Below are 19,802 nucleotides of genomic sequence, written 5' to 3'. Positions count from 1 at the left end.
AGTGGGCGTGGTTTCAACGCAGCCAGCGGACACGCCCCCAGCGTTTGAGAGCAGAGACTACTGCTCATTTTTTCAAGATTTTGATCGCTTATTTTATGTACTTGCCGGCTTTTTTTATCATTAAAATTTGGCTGGGTGGCTAATAACACATTTTTCTGTGGTGTGACAAACTCAGAACACATACTTAATTTTGACTTTACAGGGACTTTAAGGGAGGAGCCCGGGAGTCACCTCTGTGAGTAAAAAAACGATCCGTGGCGACGGTTTTGCAATCCGTCCGCTCAGTTTATAAACAGTACTCACGAATTCTCAAACTGTTCCCTCGGTTTAATAAACCGTACCCACGAGTTTCTAATCGGCGCTCTCAGACTTGTTTACCGTGTCTTAAGTTTTTGCAATCTGTACCCACAAATTCATAAACCGTGCCCACACTTTCGCAATCCGTTCCCACATAGTATTGCGTGACGAGTTCATAATGCGGGGAATTCCCGCTCAATTTACTTCACAATAGAGACACGCGTCACGATCTGTGCAATGCCGCGTCTCGCGCTCGTCATGCAGCCAGATTCAGTATGCAGTGCACCTTGTGAACCATGGCGTTAACTTGAACTGCATTTCTGTCAGTGCGTGACTACAGCTCGTTAATAAACAACGTTTTTTGGTTGATCCATTTCATACAATCTGTCTTCATTTGGCAAGTGCACTTGTGGAAAAACGTTTTTCATGTTCAACTTTTGTTTTTTATGTGTGTGGATGCTGCTGATAAAACTCTTACAAAGAGACATGCATTTGTGTGTGTGTGTGTGTGTGTGTGTGTTTGTGTGTGTGTGTTTGTTTGTTTCTTTTGTAAAAGTTTCCCGGATATAACTTTCCTATTTAATGCACAATTTTCCTTACAAATTATATTATCAGCATTACAATGTGAGTAAATAAGGGATATGCCACCCTTATAGAACAATGTGCATTTACGTTTAAATTGTAACATATTTAATAGCATGGAATTACAGTGTAATTAGTGTTAGCCTACTATCTTAGCCTTTTTCAGTGCATTAGGTGAGGTAATCTGATATTATTAGTGATTCTCATTTATCAACACTAAAACTGGTACCGTTTTGGAGGGAAATTGGGTATTTTTTAATCTCTCTATTTAACCCATCTCATGGTGTGTGATGCTGAACTATCATATAAGTTTCTAAAGGTTTTTGAATTCTTTGCACAGTTATGAATATTGATATTTTATGTGCAACAATAGCATGCTCAGGTTCAGTGGCCTTTCGCCTAAATTTAAATGCTTTTTTTTCCCCAAATACTGTAATATGATGTAAATGGTGATGAGTGTACTGATTTGATGCATTTTAAAAAGATGGATGATAGATATTCTTCAATCTTTCTGACAAAGAACAAAATATAATGTGAATTACAGTAAGTGCAATTTTTTAATTTATGAATTGTAATGCACAGTGTTTATTATAAGGGGGTAGAATCCGCAGCTCAGTACTCACTACTCACTACTCATGAGTACTTTTAAATAAGCTACTTTTTTACTCTTACTCAAGTAGTTTTTTGGACAAGTACTTTTTACTCTACTCACACTACATTTTTTGGAATGTAATGGTACTTTTACTTGAGTATGTTTTTTCAGTACTCTTTCCACCACTTCTGATTTTGTTCGAGATGATGTGCATCTCCTTCAAATGTGCACTTAAAGCCCAGACACACCGTGCCGATTTCAGCCGTCAGGTGTCGTCGGCGGTAGCTTTGGCGCCAATTACACATGTTTTGTTGACTTGTGGTTAGGCCTACTGATGTTCAGTGATTTTAAAAGTAGCCTCAGGCCCCATCCACACTACTGCGTTTAGTTTAGAAACGGAGAATTAAAACGAATACGATTTCCATCCACGTCAGCGTTTTAGCTGCGTATTAGAATTGATCTCCGTCCACATTAAAACGAGTTGTGTAAACACAACTTCATTGATAAAATTATCCCACCATGCGTTGGTTCTTCCCGGGTTTACCCAAAACCGACGCTCCATGTACGGTCGATACCGCCGCTGCACACGGGAATTGTCACAGATCGCTCGAATAATAGCTTGCCTCCGGCGCGTGTAGGCAGTTATAGCATTGTAAAATGCAGAATTTACTTGGACAACAGCTGCTAGCAAAGATATACGCCATGACTGATGACACCCAATCATAGAACCGAGCGTGAGCCTCTAATACGTCATCGTCCCGAAAGTCCTCCGTTTTGACCCGTCTTCACTAAAACGCCCTCCGGAGATTCAAAACGAAAAACGGGTCGGCAGCGTTTCTAAACTTCTCCATTTTGGGTCTCCGTTCTTGCCGTTTTAGTCTGGACGGGAGGTGCAAAACGTAGCAAAAGGTCTCCGTTTTTAAACGAAAACGCAGTAGTGTGGACGGGGCCTCAATTAGGCCTGCATGAAGTTGGAAATTATTTGCTGTTGCAAAGAATCGTTCTTGAATGCACTTTTAAGAAAGTTGTGGAAATAAAATAATATTTACATTTTATCAGTTGTTATTGAAACTCATCATTGCCTGAAACACAAAAGATGGCATTTACTGCAGAGGCGTGTGTGGGTTAGGGCAGGCGGATGGGATTTTGGGGAAGAGGAGGCTCGGCTGTCCTTACCTACTCTTAAGGGGAGGCTCACATTCACCCAATTTGAAAACCCCTGGTCTATAGTATAGAGAACAGTGTCAATGTTGGATTGAAAGATGTTTATGTCGTTGAAGTGTGTGGAGCTAGACAAAAGGCTCAGAACAGGGAAAAAGGGGTTGATCCAGTTCGATCGTCAACCCCCATACTGCAGCCACAAGCAGTCAAAACATCTTTAGGTCCTAAAGATATTGAGAGAATTGCTGAAAGTTTGCCATCAGTGCAAAGAAATTTTTCTGAGTTTAGGAGAGAGTTGTCCAAAAAGATGCGGCTCTACGATATGTCTCTAGCTGAAGTCACCCAGCTAATATCACAGATTTTGACTGAGTCAGAATTCAATGATTTTGAAAGTGCTGTAAACAATTCTGAGTTTCAAAATGCCAGAAAAGATGAATTGAGAGAGGGAGTTCTGAAAGTGTTAACGAACATTGTTGGACCGAACGTGGACTGGTCAAAGATCACTACTTTGGTACAGAAGAAGGGTGAAAATGTATGCGAGTACACAGAAAGATTTTGCCAGACCGCTGCAGCTTACAGCGTTGCGCATGCGTCGCGTCTGACAGCGTTGCGCATGCGTCGCGTCTGAGCGCGTTGTTGTCTTTGGAGCTCCATCGATTGATTTATAATTCTTGATTTCTCTTTAAACTCACTTACAACGAACATTTTCTACTTTTCCTCACCTCATAGTTATAACGCGGATTGTTGAGCAGACGCGTCTCAAGCCTTGTGATCCAACGCTGGATACTCTTATAGGTTACGTCCGTGGATCACGGCTGAACGCGTCTTCTCCGCACTCATTTAAGTTACAAACAAACATTTTTTCGCCTATCGTGCGTCTACTCTACACCCGTACCACTGAAAAGACGGATTATATCCAAGACTTAAGCCATAAATTAGTATTAATATTGATAGCACCACTGGTAGCGTCGTTGCTAACTTAACTTACTGTCCATCTGTTAAAATGGCGAATATATCAAATGTAAGTAGTCTACCTTTTGGTGCAGGTGAGGACACATTTGAGCTGCACGCGGTGCAGTCTGAGCTGGAAGCTGTTGAGAAACAGATCCACGACCTTTTAGTAAGAAAAGCCAAGCTGATAGACCGGCGTTTGGCTCTCGAAACATCACGTGCCGAGGCACACAAATCAGAGATTAATGTTACTAACCCGCTGACTCCGACCTCGTCTACTCTGTGCGTTCCTCAACATCGGTCCCGAACGTCGAGGTCGCGATCAGCCATGGTCTCGTTCACTCCGGCTCCAACATGCCATCACGAAGCCTGGATTTTTCCGCAGGGGAAGTCGCGAGTCAGGTCTAGACCAAGAAAACTCTCTCCGACCCTCCCGGTTTTCGAGATATCCACACAAAACCGCTTCTCCCCTCTTCGCGAAACAGAACGCGATGCTGTGATCATCGGCGATTCCATCGTTCGACACGTACACGTTACGTTAAATAAAAGTAAGGTGCATAGTCACTGCTTTCCTGGTGCTCGTGTTTCTGAAATCGCTGCTCACGTTCCCGAGATTCTGAACGAGCGCGTCGGAACCGTTGTCCTGCACGCGGGAGGGGCCGACATCAGACTGCGCCAAACGGAGGTTTTGAAGAAAGACTTCAGGAATCTGATCGATACGGTACGCAGCACATCGCCTGATATAACGATTATTGTGTCAGGACCGCTTCCCACGTATCGACTAGGTCATGAAAAGTTTAGTAGATTATTTGCGCTTAATGAATGGTTAATGTCATGGTGCAATGAGCAGAAACTTCTCTTTGTAAATAATTGGAATCTGTTTTGGGAGCGTCCTAGGCTTTACCGTGCTGATGGCTTACACCCAAGCAGATTCGGATCGGATCTTCTGTCAGATAACATCTCCAAAATGTTAAATACCTTTTGACTAGTAAACAAAAGTCCAAATCATAGTCTCTGCTGCACCAATTTAACTGATATAAATAGTGTAGAACATTGCATAGAAACTGTGTCTATTCCTCGTTTAGTGAGATCAAATCATAAATCTACTGCAGGATCTAGAAAAAATCTAATTGTTATTAAACCAGAAAATGTTGCTATTGGTAATCAAAAACAATTTTTAAAGCTAGGTCTTCTAAACATTAGATCACTCACACCTAAGGCAGTTATTGTAAATGAAATAGTCACAGATAATAGCTTCGATGTACTTTGCCTTACTGAAACCTGGCTTAAACCAAATGATTATTTTGGTTTAAATGAGTCTACTCCAGCAGGATACTCCTATAAGCACGAGCCCCGTCTGAATGGTCGTGGCGGCGGTGTTGCAACAATCTATAGAGATTTTCTCAAAGTTACTCAGAAAACGGGTTATAAGTTTATTTCATTTGAAGTACTTGTACTAAATGTTACGCTCTTAGATGTTCGAAAAACATCCCTATTATCTCTAGCCTTGGCTACCGTATATAGACCGCCTGGGCCTTACGCTGATTTCCTAAAAGAGTTTGCAGATTTTCTCTCAGACCTATTAGTTAACTTCGATAAAGCATTAATTGTTGGAGACTTTAATATCCATGTAGATAATCAAAATGATGCGTTAGGGGCTGCGTTTACAGATTTATTAAACTCCTTTGGGGTCAAGCAAAACATTACCGGACCGACTCATCGATTTAATCATACACTCGATTTAATTATATCACATGGAACCGATCCAACCGATATAGATATCATTCCACAAAGTGACGATGTCACTGACCATTACATGGTAACTTGCATATTACGTACTCCTGTAATATATCATGCTGCGCCGCGTTATCGATTAGGCAGAACAATCCTTCCATCCACCATAGATAATTTTTCAAACAGCTTATCGGATCTGTCTCAGCTGCTCAGTGAACCCAAACAAACAGATGAACTTGAGGAATTAACTAGCACTATGAGCACCATTCTCTCTGGATCATTGGATATTGTTGCGCCCATTAGATTAAAAAAGGTCAGAGAGAAAAGTAAAGCACCATGGTACAACAATACTACGCGTGTTCTAAAGAGAGAAACCCGTAATTTAGAGCGTAAATGGAAACAAACCAACTTAGAGGTCTTTAGAATCGCATGGAAAGACAGTATGTCACGTTATAAAAAGGCCCTAAAAGCGGCCAGGGCTGAGCATCTACGCAAACTAATAGAAAACAACCATAACAATCCTAAGTTCTTATTTAACACCGTGGCGAGACTAACAAATAAACAGATGTCTCCTGAACAAAGTATTCCATTACAGTTTAGTAGTAATGATTTCATGAAGTTCTTCACTGAGAAAATAGAAAACATCAGAACCACAATTGTAAACGTTCAATCCTCAATCGCGCCTTATAATTCAGCCTCAATTATCACGCCGCAAGAACAATTACAGTGCTTCACAACTATAGAACAAAAAGAGTTAAATAAACTTTTTACTTCATCTAAAACAACAACATGTTTATTAGATCCCATACCAACTAAACTATTGAAAGAAGTGTTACCTGTAGTGGAAGAGCCTCTCCTCAATATTATTAACTCGTCTTTATCTTTAGGTTATGTTCCAAAAACATTTAAACTGGCAGTTATAAAACCTCTCATTAAGAAACCACAATTAGATCCGAATAATCTAGTAAATTATAGACCCATTTCAAATCTACCTTTTATGTCTAAAATACTAGAAAAAGTTGTGTCCGCTCAACTGGGCTCTTTCTTACAAGAAAATGACACCTATGAAAAGTTTCAGTCTGGATTCAGGCCGCATCATAGCACTGAAACTGCGCTCGTTAAAATCACAAATGATTTACTTTTAGCTTCTGACCAAGGCTGTATCTCAATATTAGTTTTACTTGATCTTAGTGCTGCGTTCGATACTATAGATCATACAATACTCTTAGATCGACTACAAAATTATACTGGTGTTCAAGGACAAGCATTAAGCTGGTTTAGATCGTATTTATCTGACCGCTACCATTTTGTTTATTTAAATGGAGAAAAATCTATCATAACTCCAGTAAACTATGGAGTGCCGCAGGGATCTGTGTTAGGCCCTCTATTATTCTCAATATATATGCTACCACTTGGAAATATTATAAGGAAACATGGAATTAGTTTCCATTGTTATGCTGATGACACTCAAATCTATATTTCATCACGGCCAGATGAAAACGCTAAATTATCCAAATTGACAGAGTGTGTTAAAGATATAAAAGATTGGATGACGCATAATTTTCTTTTATTAAATCCAGACAAGACAGAGGTACTACTTATCGGTTCAAAAAACCACCCACAAAACCTCTCACAATACAACTTTAACATAGTAGGATGTCCTGTTACTTCATCCTCTACAGTAAAAGACCTGGGTGTTATATTAGACTGCAACCTGTCTTTTGAAAATCATATTTCATATGTTACAAGAACAGCCTTTTTCCACCTTAGAAACATTGCTAAGCTACGTAATATGCTATCAGTTTCTGACGCAGAAAAGTTAGTTCATGCATTCATGACCTCGAGACTAGATTACTGTAATGCGTTATTAGCCGGTTTTCCTGCATCCTCAATAAACAAGCTACAGTTAGTCCAAAATGCCGCCGCTAGAGTTCTAACTAGATCAAGAAAATATGATCATATAACACCCATTTTATCATCCCTACATTGGTTACCTATAAAGTCCCGTATTAATTACAAGGTATTGCTACTGACTTATAAAGCCCTAAACGGCTTAGCTCCAGTCTATTTAACGGATCTTCTATCGCCCTATAATCCATCGCGCTCTTTAAGGTCACTAAATTCGAGGCTTTTGGTCATACCTAGGATATCTAGGTCCACCAAAGGAGGGAAAGCATTTTCACATTTAGCACCAAAACTCTGGAATAGTCTTCCGGATACTGTTCGTTGCTCAGACTCGCTCTCCCAGTTTAAAACTAGATTAAAGACGCATCTCTTCAGCAAGGCATTCATATAATACTTTTAATTCTACAGTTAAATCCGACCTCTAGTTCATAAACGCCAGAGGAGAACTGGCCCCCGACTGAGCCCGGGTTCTCCCAAGGTTTTTTTTTTTTTTTTTTTTTTTTTTTTTTTCTTTCTCCATTAGGTCACCTGATGGAGTTTTTCGGTTCCTTGCCACTGTTGCCTTTGGCTTGCTCAGTTGGGGATATTTGGGGATATTTAATTTAATTAATCAATCAACGATACTATTGATCAGCATTACCGAACGTAGACGTTCCACTAGAAACAAACATTGATGTATTGTTCTAATTTATTACTGTGAAGCTGCTTTGATACAACCTGTGTTGTGAAAAGCGCTATATAAATAAACTTGACTTGACTTGACTTGACTTGACAGCGGAATTGCTGACACTTCAGAGAAGGTGTTAGGTGATAATGGCCCTTTGGTTCGCACATGGTTTCATTGCCTTACTTAAACATCACATGGTGTACGAGAACCCTGCAAGACAACTTGGACAGTTTAGTTACTTGGGAAAGAGACTCTGATGTCAAAGAGAGAGTAAGAATTGCAGCAGTTTATGTTAAGGTCAACACAGAGAATGAACAGAAACGCAAACGTCCTAAGAGAGAGGGCAGCTGTAATTACTGTGGTAAACCTGGCCATTGGATGAATGAGGGTAGGAAAAGCTAAAAGAACTTTAAAGAAGTTAACAAGGTTACTCAGCTTCTGCTCAGCTTGCTTGCTACTCTGAAGCAGCCCCTCCCGTCCTCATTAAACTCGTGGGGCAACCTGATAATGTGTTAACCATTTAGGCTGTGATTGCTTAATCTCCCCAGTAACAAAGATGAAAGACTTATTGACTGTCACAGCCTTTGTTTGGGGGACATTCAGTATACTCACAGCCTTAAATGTTATACTGCAGAACATTACAATCAGACACCATCCTCTGTTACTGTATGATGTCTATTATGACTGATGTTTCACTGGAGAATGGAAATGTGCCAATTTTTCTCACACTGTACAGTGTGCACACAACAGGGACAGAATAGGACACACAGACCAGTGCGGAGCCCAGGGAAGAACCGAAGTGCAACAGGCATCGGGGGCAAAACCTTGTGGTGAAGATTTCCTCATCCCCCCTCTTATCCCCACCTCACTGGTCCATAGGTGTCAAATAAATTGAGAAATAGGGAAAGAATGAAACAACAACAGCAGACTCGATACACGATACAAAACGATACATCCCTAGTGTTTGAACAAATACTGCTCTGTCGTCTCTTGTTTTTCTTTCTTACTCTGTGCAGATAAACACTTGTCCCGAGACTCATATGCAATGACCGTCTCACCTGCATATGAAGCCCCAACCTCAAGAAGACAACTAGACCCATTGCTGAACGAACTATCCCAAAAGAAAAAGAAAAAATACACAACGCAGAGACTCATCTACGGGAACTTCAGTCATCCATCAGAGAACTTGAACAAAATACAACAAGACATTCTTGATTTTTCAGAAAAATTACACCAGATGACTGAAGATAATTCTTCATGGTTCGGAAACTTGTTAGGTAAACCCTGGCTGTGGATCAAGGAAATAGCAAATCTGCTGTTGTTTCTCCTACTGGCGTTCTACGTATGCGTCCACAGTATCAAGTGTTTCATTCAACAAATGACTCACGCCTCACACAAGAAAATGACTGGTCCAACCATAAAAGAATATTACCCATAAGAACTTCACGGACCCTAATTGCATGTTTGGTTCTGTGTCACCATGCAATTACAGAAAATCAACACAGAACATGCTATGTGCCTGTAACGATCACAAGTTACAAGAATGAACTTTTAAGTGTCTAAAGTTGTATGTTGTGAGAGTTATTAGAACTCTCAAACGGGGGACTGAAGAATAACAAATTTTAAGAATCTATTTCAGATATGCTTCCTTACATAACATCACGGTGAAGAATACTGATTTTAGCTTTTAAGGTTAAGATCTCAGCAAAGTTGCAATTCCTGTTCTCTCCTTATTGTCTTAAATGGCTCTGGGATGGCCCTTGGAACCGGAGTTCCTGGCCAGTATCAGCATTTGAATAGTTATGCTGATTCAATTGGACTGGTAGTGCTCTCAGAGTAGGGTATGTTCCTACTTCATTTGCATGCTTTGTTCAGAGTCTTCACCAATATGTAATCCCTCCCCCTTGGAATGTATATAACTACAATGCATACTGTATTAGACTTAGACTTGGAAGAACACTACAGATGACACACAGCGAAGATCCCAATAAATCACTTCTGCTTATCCCAACGTCTCCTGGTCTTGCGTCGATGAAAGAAAATTTTACAACAACGGGCATTCATAACGGTGCGCGTCCACGGTGAGGAACGAACAGGACAGAGTGAACATATTTTAGTTCATTCCTACTTCCATAGGAATTCATTGAAAACGCTCGCTCTGCTCCGCACCATTATCAATGTCCGTGCGGACGAACATATTTTACTTTCGTTTTTAAGTTAGCGATTCAAAAGCCCCCAGCGGTGTCACACGTCGATTAACCGATGGTAAAATATTCTCACTGTCACATACCTAGTATATTTTTATATAGATACAATAGGCCTACCTGATTTTTAACACAAGAGGGCAGTATAGCCCTATGTATGACTTGATTTTTTTTTTTTTTACTATTACTGTTTTTAAACTTATAAATAATTCTTAAATTGAAAAAAAAAAAATAAAATGGGTTTAGTTGTGATATTTGTATACTTTTATATAAAAATAAATGTTGTATAATTACATTTTTAGAAGATATGAGGCTTTTAGTGTTTCCTTTTTGGACATTACTTTAATCCCTCACTATAGCAAAACCGTTTGAGATGTTTAATATCCGTTCACAATTTAGCATCTTTAATGTATTTTCATCATGTTGAAAAAGTTTGGTGTGAATAAAATAAACCACTTAGGAGGAGTAGCTAAAATCTCAGAGTCTGAAATATCCAAAAAAATCCACATTCAAACCAAAAAAATCCACATTCAAACCAAAATATCTGACTTCCTGTTGCTCGGAGCTAATGACTTTAAATTAAAAAGTTGTCCGGCTCGATGAGAACAATATATGTATTGAGTTTGGTAACTGTAGGTAAAACTAACCCCCCCCACTTTTGTCAAAAGCATTTTGAAAGTGACACACTTCCTGATGCCAGTTGGTGGCGCTATAACTTTGACTTACAATAGTTACATCCATCTGATCGGCCTCTTACCACGAACACACTGCTGAAGTTTCATCAAGATCAGTTAATGTATGCAGAAGTTATAACACTTTGTGTTACTCTTTTCTCGCCATAAATTTGTGTCCTCGCCACGGCCAAACCGTTCGAGATATCAAAAATCCGTCTGCAATTTAGCATTCTCAATGTCTTTACTTCATGCACACCGAGTTTGGTGGCGATTTAATTAATTGCCTAGGAGGAGTATTTCAAATTCCACAGCAAGCGTTTTCCAAACAACCCATAATAGCCGACTTCCTGTTGGGCTGGCGTAAAACTTGACCAGGGGAAAGTTGTTCGGCCTGTGAGATCTATATGTGTACTGAGTTTCATATTAATTCATGCAAGCATGTTTGATATATGGACCAAGTTTTTGGACCCCGTTCAAGGGGGCGCTGTTGAGCCTCCCGCCACGCCCGGGTACCAGCTTCAGCCCGGCCCTGATGGCCGTGGGTTCTGACCTGTGTGCAAAGTTTCAAGAGTTTTCGAGCATGTTAAGGGCCCCAAAAGTGTCCGAAAGTTTGACAGAAAAATAATAATATAGAATCCTAAGGAAAACAATAGGGCCTTCGCCCTTTCAGGGCTTGGGCCCTAATTACCTTGTACATTTTTTGAACGAGTTGACACAACAACATACCAATTATGCATGTCATCTGGTCACTCCCACTGCTGATGCTTCCTGTAGGTCCAGGTTATAGAAGTCAGTGAACTTGCCTGGCAGTCAATCAGTCGAGTCAGTAGTCAGGCTACTGTTAATGGGGGAATTACATTTTAACTAGTTTGTCTGTTGTCTTAAAGGGAGGCCTTCACTAATGAGCGTCTGTCCTTCAGGCTTCTAGGACCTGAAGTCCAGGAGAAAATGCAGGTAGGTGCATTTTTTTATTGCTTTGTTGAGAAGCCTTCCATGACAAATTGTGAAGGAACAAGCTGACAGGCCATTTGCATTAAACTCTTGGTATACTTTGACTTACAAATACTCAAATGTAGATGTAAGAGAATTGGAGCAGATTCTAACAAAATTCATTCAGATTTTATCTTTTCTCATAACCAAACTAGACTAGAGTTGTATAGAGTTGAGTGCATTCCTTACATCTGTGAAACTGATATAATGAATTTGGGGAGGAAATGTTAATGAACAGTATACTAGGACTTGCAATCATTTGAGTTCAAATGTGATGATGTAATGGTATAAATGTTCATTTACATGTGTTATAAGAGGAAGAGGTAGATCATTGATACGTGTCCCTGCCATGCTCCTGCCATCTCAAACAAGTGTAGGATATAGCGTTTCATACATTTTATTTTAAATAAAAGTAATAATTCAAGTAATTAATGTTTCGATTTGTTTTATTTTTTGTGAGCAAAGAATTGACAAGGTAAGGTTATTCATATATATGAATACGATGATCAAATTGTACTTATTTGATCTGAGAAACCTATATACAGTTGCAAGAAAAAGTATGTGAACCCCTTGCAGAAAATGTGAACAATTTTAACAAAATAAGAGCGCATACAAAATGCATGTTTTTTATGTTGTAATTTATTTTAAATGACCCCGTTCAAAAGTTTATGTACCCTTTATTCTTAATACTGTGTCTCATTACCTGGGTGATTTTTGTTTTGTGATGGTTTGTTTTGTGATGAGTCCCTTGCTTGTCCTGAGCAGTTAAACTGGTTGTAAGACTGGATAAACTGGAAGAAAGGACTACTCTCTGAGAAAACAATGGAAATTGACATTTGAACTCTCTTGCTATATTACCATCCCCATTCGAGACACGATCACACTTGAGTTGATCACCTCCCAATTTACACATCATTCCCTTCACCCATCCCTACCTGAATAATCAAAAGTTTTTACTTTTTAGTTCAGCTAAGATTCCCTCTTGAGTACTTACTAAAAATATATATATATATTTTGCAAGGTGGACTGCATATGTATGTTTATGTTATCAAAGAATCCAGTTCTTCAGGTTTTGTAAAACACTTCTGCAATTTACAAAATATTTTGTGTTGCATTGTTTTAGGTACACCAACCCATTCATTTATGAAACTGATCCAAAGAGACCACGTCAGAATGACAGACATTGATGACGAGCAGCGAATTTTAAGGATTCTTTCATGGAACGTAAACGGTTTCAACCGCAAACGAAATGAGGTTCTTCGTCATTTAAGTCTTCTAAAGGCTGATGTAGTCTTTCTCCAAGAAACTCATGTGGGTCCAGATAGAATCTACTCAACTGGGAGTATCAAAATTCAAGATTTAGAATGTGATTACAACATGGCGGCATTCACCGTATTTAAAGGAAGTTCCCGAGGGGTGGCCGTCCTGTTCAAAAAGAACCTCGGATGTGGTGGTTTCAATGTCAATGGTGACGGAAAGGGAAGATTCATAATTATCTCATGTCAAATATGGGGGCATGATTTTGTATTCATCAATGTGTATAACTCAAATGATGAAAAAATTAGGTTTACGGAGTTCACACAAATTGCAACCCACATCCCGTCGTCGGCGTACCTGGTGGTCGGTGGGGATTTCAACACAGTCATGGACGCCGAACTTGATAAAACATCAAATTTACGAAACCGAAGTCACCGAAAGTCTTTCGATGCTCTCCAAAAATTTTTGGAAACCTTAAGCTTAGTTGATGTCTGGCGGTGTCTTTACCCGGAGGTAAAAAGCTTTACGTATTTTGATGGGAAAGGTCAGTCGAGACTAGACTACTACTTTTTGCAAAGTCACAATTTATCAAGCGTAACTGCTTGTAACATTCACGAGAGGCCAATGTACTTGGATAAAGAAGAGTACATTTCTGATCACGCCCCATTGTCCATTCAAATTCAGACAAGTGGACCAAAATGGCAGTTTGATTCTTGTCTTCTTGAAGATAAAGCCTGTATGGAACAACTCTCAAGCACAATAAAGAAAATTTCACAAATAAATACCAGAAAGAAAGAATACCTGTGGCCAGGAGTGAAGGTCAGGCTTATATGTGAGGCAATAGTTTTACAAAGAAGCCTAAAACCAGCAAGATGTTCAGATACGACTGAATTTCCTCGAGAGGTTGAACACATGGACCAAGGAGGTAGATATTTTCTCTCATTTTAAGATGTAAAATGAATTAATAGTTTTAACATCATTTTTTTTTTAGGGTGTCCAAGTTCAGAATCATCCACAGAGGTTCTTCAAACACCAAATACTTCATCTGAGAGGCTTCTGAACTTCTTGAATCATTTACACCAAACTGAGAGATTTGATGACGTAAAATCCATCCTGATCACCGTTCTAAACGAACCAGTTTCGAGAAAAGAGATTCTGGTTGCTATACTGTCCCTGCCTCAGTCTGAAAGTCTATCAGCAGATGGGCTTACAGTGCATTTTTATAAGCATTATGCTTGTAAAATTACTGACCTCTTACAAGCATTTTTCAATCAAATCTTCGACCTAAAGCCAATTAAACCTGCAGTTTTTGAATCGCTCAACTATGACGAATACGATCACACCTACAGCTATGATATTCACTATCACTGCAGTCCGATGAATATAATTAATGTGGATTATAAAATTCTGGCTTTAATTCTGGCAGCGAGGTTGAATGGCGTTATTAAACACATTTTAAGTCCAGGTCAAAGCAAACAACACAGTTCTGTTCAGCACTGCATCAGTGCTCAAATCCCAGTGCTAATTATTTCATTAAAACTAGATCCAGGTGCACTGAAGTGGCCGTATTTGTTTAACAGCTTAAAGTCCGTGAATCTACCTGACAGATTTAGATCCGTGTTGAAGCTGTTGTTGATGACAGATCACAGATCACAAGGTCTGAGGGTGGGATGTCCGCTGACTCCTTTACTAGTAAGCATCTGCCTTCTTCCTCTGATCAACTCCATTAACTGCGAGAACAGGTTTTTGGGACCTAAAGTCCAAGGAGAAACCCTAAAGTCAGTCATTGAAAAAGACACCGCTCTTGTGATTCTTCCTGATTCTAAAGAGGGTTCGGATAGTTTTGAAAAGATGCTCAACGGATTTATTGAGACGTCAGGCTTTGTCATAGATGAACAATACTCTCAGGTTTTCATAGCAGGTCCTTCGGGCCTCAGTTTAAGCAAAGACAAACTTAAGTTTTTTAAGAGTACGGATGATGATGATGATACACAAGAGGAAATGATTGTTGAACCGTCATAAAAATGGTGTAAAAGGAGGTTCATAATGATTAAATAGGGGTTATGCACAACAAACGTCCGTATTCTGTAAAACAGGTCGCATCGCTTCAGCTCAGGTCTTTTGTATGCGCTTCGTTAAATATAGAGCTGTATTTTTTATTTTTCTTCTTATGAACATTTTGATATTTAAATTGAATAAAACAGCAACAATAAAAATAGGCTTAACTATCTAGGTTAACTCATTACCTTCAAAAAGTCCATAGATGTTACCTCTAATACTGTTAACACTTTCTCTGTGGAAGTAATGAGACCTGTGGCCAGTTACATAAACTGCTTAGACTTAGTCTTAGTCTTAAAATCTATAGTCATCTCATTTTTTTTCTTAAGTCCTATCTTTTTATAGCCAGTTACATAAAAAGGTAGATCATTCTAATTTGAATTGGGAGAGTGAGACCAAATTCACAGTATTCTGAAGTGTGCATATGATGAACACTTTACTATCTCATGAGGCCACAGAAATCCACCTGAAGATTTGGAAGACTTAAGATTTGATATCATCAGCAAGCGGGCATATCTCCAGACCAGAGATTGGCTACTGCTACAAAGTCCATCACTGGATGTCCTTGAGTATGGATGGAAACAAGAAGAACAAGGTTATGCACCAGTCCCTACAACAGATCCTATTGCACCAGACTACCTTCTGAAGTTTGACAGCTGCAACTGTGCAGGGGACTGTGACACTCTCCAGTGCTGCTGTAAAAAGCAAGGCGTCAAGCGTATTTCTGTTTGTGGGAACTGTCATTGAACTCTTGCCAGAACATCAACCAGCCAGATGATAACAGAAGTGAGGGAGATGTAGGGGAGTTGGATGAGGTTTGTTAAATTTTAAACTGTTTTAGTAAGTTTTCACGAGTTCACACTTACATAAAGTAAAGTTTAGTGGGGTAAAGGGGTAAAGTTTAATGCGTATATGGCGTGCTGTCCGGAGGAAGGGCTCCGAGCTCGGAGTTCAGCCCGAACCCAGAGTACTCCCCCCGTATGTAAGTGTTTAGGACTAGAAGTGTGGAGAAGGGGTGGTGGGGGGATGCTGCAAAACTGTCAATGGAATGAGGTGAGACTGCTGAATGTACCTCTTACCATTGATTGAGGTGAGACTGCTGAGTGTATATATACCTCTTACCATTGATTGCTGAGTGCTCTCCACTTAATTATCTGAACGTGCTCCTCCCGAACTTTGTTAATAAAACCTCATTTGTTTTTGTAATTGTTCAATAAAACCACTTTTTATGTATTTTTGTATGGACTTGGAGTCATTTTTACTCAAAACTAATGGCTGGGATAGATTCAGCAACCCTAAAAACCCCTAGTTAGACATCTCAAAAGGTAATATTGGTAAAATATATATTTATATTTTTTAAAAATGCATTATTTTTATCCAGGCTGTCTGGGCACCCCAACTTTGAACGCCTCTCCAGGTGTTTCCCCCGAGGATTTGGCCGTGGATAAATTGGGAGGTGTTACCAGTAGACACCTATACACTCTAAAAAATAATTCAAGGGATCTGTTACCACTACATAATTTAATACATTGTTGTAAATTAAAAATTCTAAATTGTTAATTTGATTAAACCTTTTAAGCTGCCAGCATTATTTAAATGAGTTGTCATGACAGAATAATGTTGATAATTACATCAACTTAATAATGTATGTAATTTAAACATAAATATATGTGTTGATTAGTTTAAAACAATATTTACGTTGTAGCAACCCAATGAAATTGGCTTGATAACTTAATTTTTCCACACCATTTGAGTTCAGGATTTCAAAACTCCTCCCCCACTTAACGAGCAAGGAGCAAGTTCAGACATGTTTTAGGCTGACCAGTATATGACACAAAGGACATTTCAAGGTGAGTAATCTGAGTTTTATTTCATTTACAAATAAATTCTCTCCATTTAACTAGAGGTTTAGCTACACGTGGTAATACAGTTGATGTTAGCAGTGTCATTTGACCAGGATAGCAGTGGATAAGAATGTAAAAACGGATTCATTGAAAAATATGCTCAGCCAGAGAGGGAATTTCATTTGTGCTGTAAATAGGAAAATAATTTAATGCACAGACACATTTTTAAAAATCTGTCGTCATTCACACAGATAGCATTCAACTTTTATTGTAGGCAGTTTGCTGTTTGACCAACATTAACAGACTTTTGATCTCTAGGCACAGTAGGCAGTTTTTTTTTTTAGGTTTTTTTTTTTTTATATATACAGCGTGTTTTTGTGTTAGTACACCCTGCAGAAAGAGATATTCTGGATTTTGGTCACTGTTGTTATGCATTTCAGAACTGCAATTTCAGCACTAATATATATGGTACATTTGCTTCCCACAGAAGCCGAGAACATACTCCTCACTCATTGATGGACTTCAAGGAGGACATAATAAAAAGGTTTGTAAGTTCAGCCAACACAGATCAACACAGTGATGTGGAAATTAAAGGCATTTCCTACAGTAGAGTAGAGTTCTTTTTAGAGTGCTGTCAGTACAGAGAACAATGACAAAAATCGGTGTTGCCTACACCGTGTTATCCTCTTTTTAAAATTTGCACCCTGTTGACTTCAATGGGGCAAGTTTTAAACCAGCTTTTAGCCTCTTAACATCCTTGATGTGTCATTACAAGTGCACAGGTCATGTGAGTGATTCCTTCAGAATGAACACGGGTGAATCTGACTGCAGTAGATGTGAAAGATATTAATAAAAATGATGTTATTTCAGCCAGCGCTCATACCTGTATTTACATCCTGTTTTCGGTCGAAGTCCATAGTAATCGATTGTCGAGTTCACACGCATAGGTTTAGTTACCTATGATCACGCGCGTGAACTCGACAATCGATTACTATGGACTTCGACCGAAAACAGGAAGAAAATACAGGTATGTGCGCTGGCTGAAATAACATAATTTTTATTCATATCTTTCACATCTACTGCAGTCAGATTCACTCGTGATCACTCTGAAGGAATCAATCAAGGATGTTAAGAGGCTAAAAGCTGGTTTAAAACTTGCCCCATTGAAGTCAACAGGGTGCAAATTTTAAAAAGAGGATAACACGGTGTAGGCAACACCGATTTTTGTCGTTGTTCTCTGTATTGACAGCACTCCAAGTTTACAAAAAAATTAGCTCAATGTTAAAATTGACCGGAGTTCTCCTTTAATTGGTGTTGCATTGAAAAAGTACTGAGAACAGGGCTGAACACAGTATTATTTAATACATAAGAACATATTACATGTAATTTGATGTTACATATGAAATGTTCTACCATTCCTGTTTTATACAGATAAATGAAGAATTCAAGAGAATAAGCACTGTAAGTCTTGAAGCCACCTTTATGGCCAAACTTGACAAGCCTACCCCAAAACTGATGGACCTGGCCTTATCAAAGGGAGAAGCTAAAGGAGAAAGAATCAGAAAGATCAGGGACATGCTTTTTGAGGTATTGTAAATTATTTAGACCATCACACTAGAATAATTTAGATTTGTGTTTAAAATGTCAAGTTGTTGTCATTCACCTGTTCAGATTAAAGTATATTTATTTACTGTTGGCACTTTCTCTTTATTCTTTTTTTTTTCATTTTTATTAAATAGAACAATACAGTTGAAGTACGGAGAGAAGTAGCTATCCGCTGCCTTGTTGTCTATCTTGGAGAGAAAGAAGAGGACCTTTTCAAGGAATTTGCTGTGAGTATTACAACATCTTGAAAATAAAATTAAGAAAAGTAAGATTAACTAAAAAAATCAGCAATAATAATCCAATTCATTAGCTCTAACATGCTATTTATATTTTCTCTTGCTTTACAAGAACACACAAGAGTTTGAGGAAGACATTGAAGGCAAGTGATGACAATTGCCATCATCTGCGATCAACCTACTTCAGGATTTGACCACAAGACGGCAACCATTTTGGTTGAGGGCATCAAAATCCTGAATGGAATGGATATCTCAAGGTGCTGTGCTTGATGGACTGAAACCCAGTGCAAAAGTAATGCGTCTGAAGAACAGTATTTTCTGAAATCTCTACTAATTTTGTTCACTTTTTTTTTTTTTGGTAATTTGAAGTCTTCTGTAGGCTGATCTTTGTGTTGTATTTCATACTGCTTGAACAACTGAGGTTGGTATGAATGTCAGTAGCATTATATGCAATCTTCGATGTTTTAAAAATGGGGTTTACTGTGGAGAAATAGTTTTACAGATTGTTTGACACTGTGGAAAAATATGTAAATGCCAATAACTTTGCTGTGTTGGAATTTATTCATTGTGATGGCATAACTGAGTATGCATACAAATGTTTTAAAGGCAAATCTGTAGGGGCAGTTTGTTTATAATTTGTGGGGAACACACATTTTTGTTTTGTAAATTGTGCAAAGTGCAAAATTTTGAAACTCAATTTTGAAAACTGCAGTTCAAAATAAAAATAAAAAACAGTTAACTAACAAAATTGTTGTTGAATGAATTAATTTCTTAAAAGCAACTAAAACAAGAAAAAAAAGCTAAACAATTAAGGCAACATAACATGTAAAGCAACAAAAAATGTATGTAAAAAAAATAGTTGGAACAACTTAATTTTTTCAAGTACTCAACTTAAAAAATAGAGTTTATGCTACTTAAAAATACCTCTGTCTAAAGAGTAAAAGGTAATTTGCCTAACTCAATATAGTTTGTTGGCTGAACGTAATGTTATTAGAAGTTGTCATAACGCAAATATATTGATGCAAACTGTTGCGTTGATTTTTTT

General features: G+C 38.6%; 1 pseudogene across 1 annotated transcript; it reads left to right on the top strand.

Moving 5' to 3' along the window:
• The first annotated feature begins 18,398 nt into the window (after positions 1–18,398).
• Positions 18,399–19,027, top strand: LOC308693324 (annotated as a pseudogene). Its single transcript has 3 exons — positions 18,399–18,503; positions 18,656–18,748; positions 18,870–19,027. The product of its transcript is annotated as an uncharacterized misc_RNA (transcript).
• The last annotated feature ends 775 nt before the right edge of the window (positions 19,028–19,802 follow it).

This window comes from Scardinius erythrophthalmus (genome assembly GCF_964197995.2).
Source record: "Scardinius erythrophthalmus genome assembly, chromosome: 7".
Lineage (NCBI taxonomy): Eukaryota > Metazoa > Chordata > Actinopteri > Cypriniformes > Leuciscidae > Scardinius > Scardinius erythrophthalmus.
Note: the sequence above shows the minus strand (reverse complement) of the source record. Positions and strands in the feature narration are given on the sequence as shown.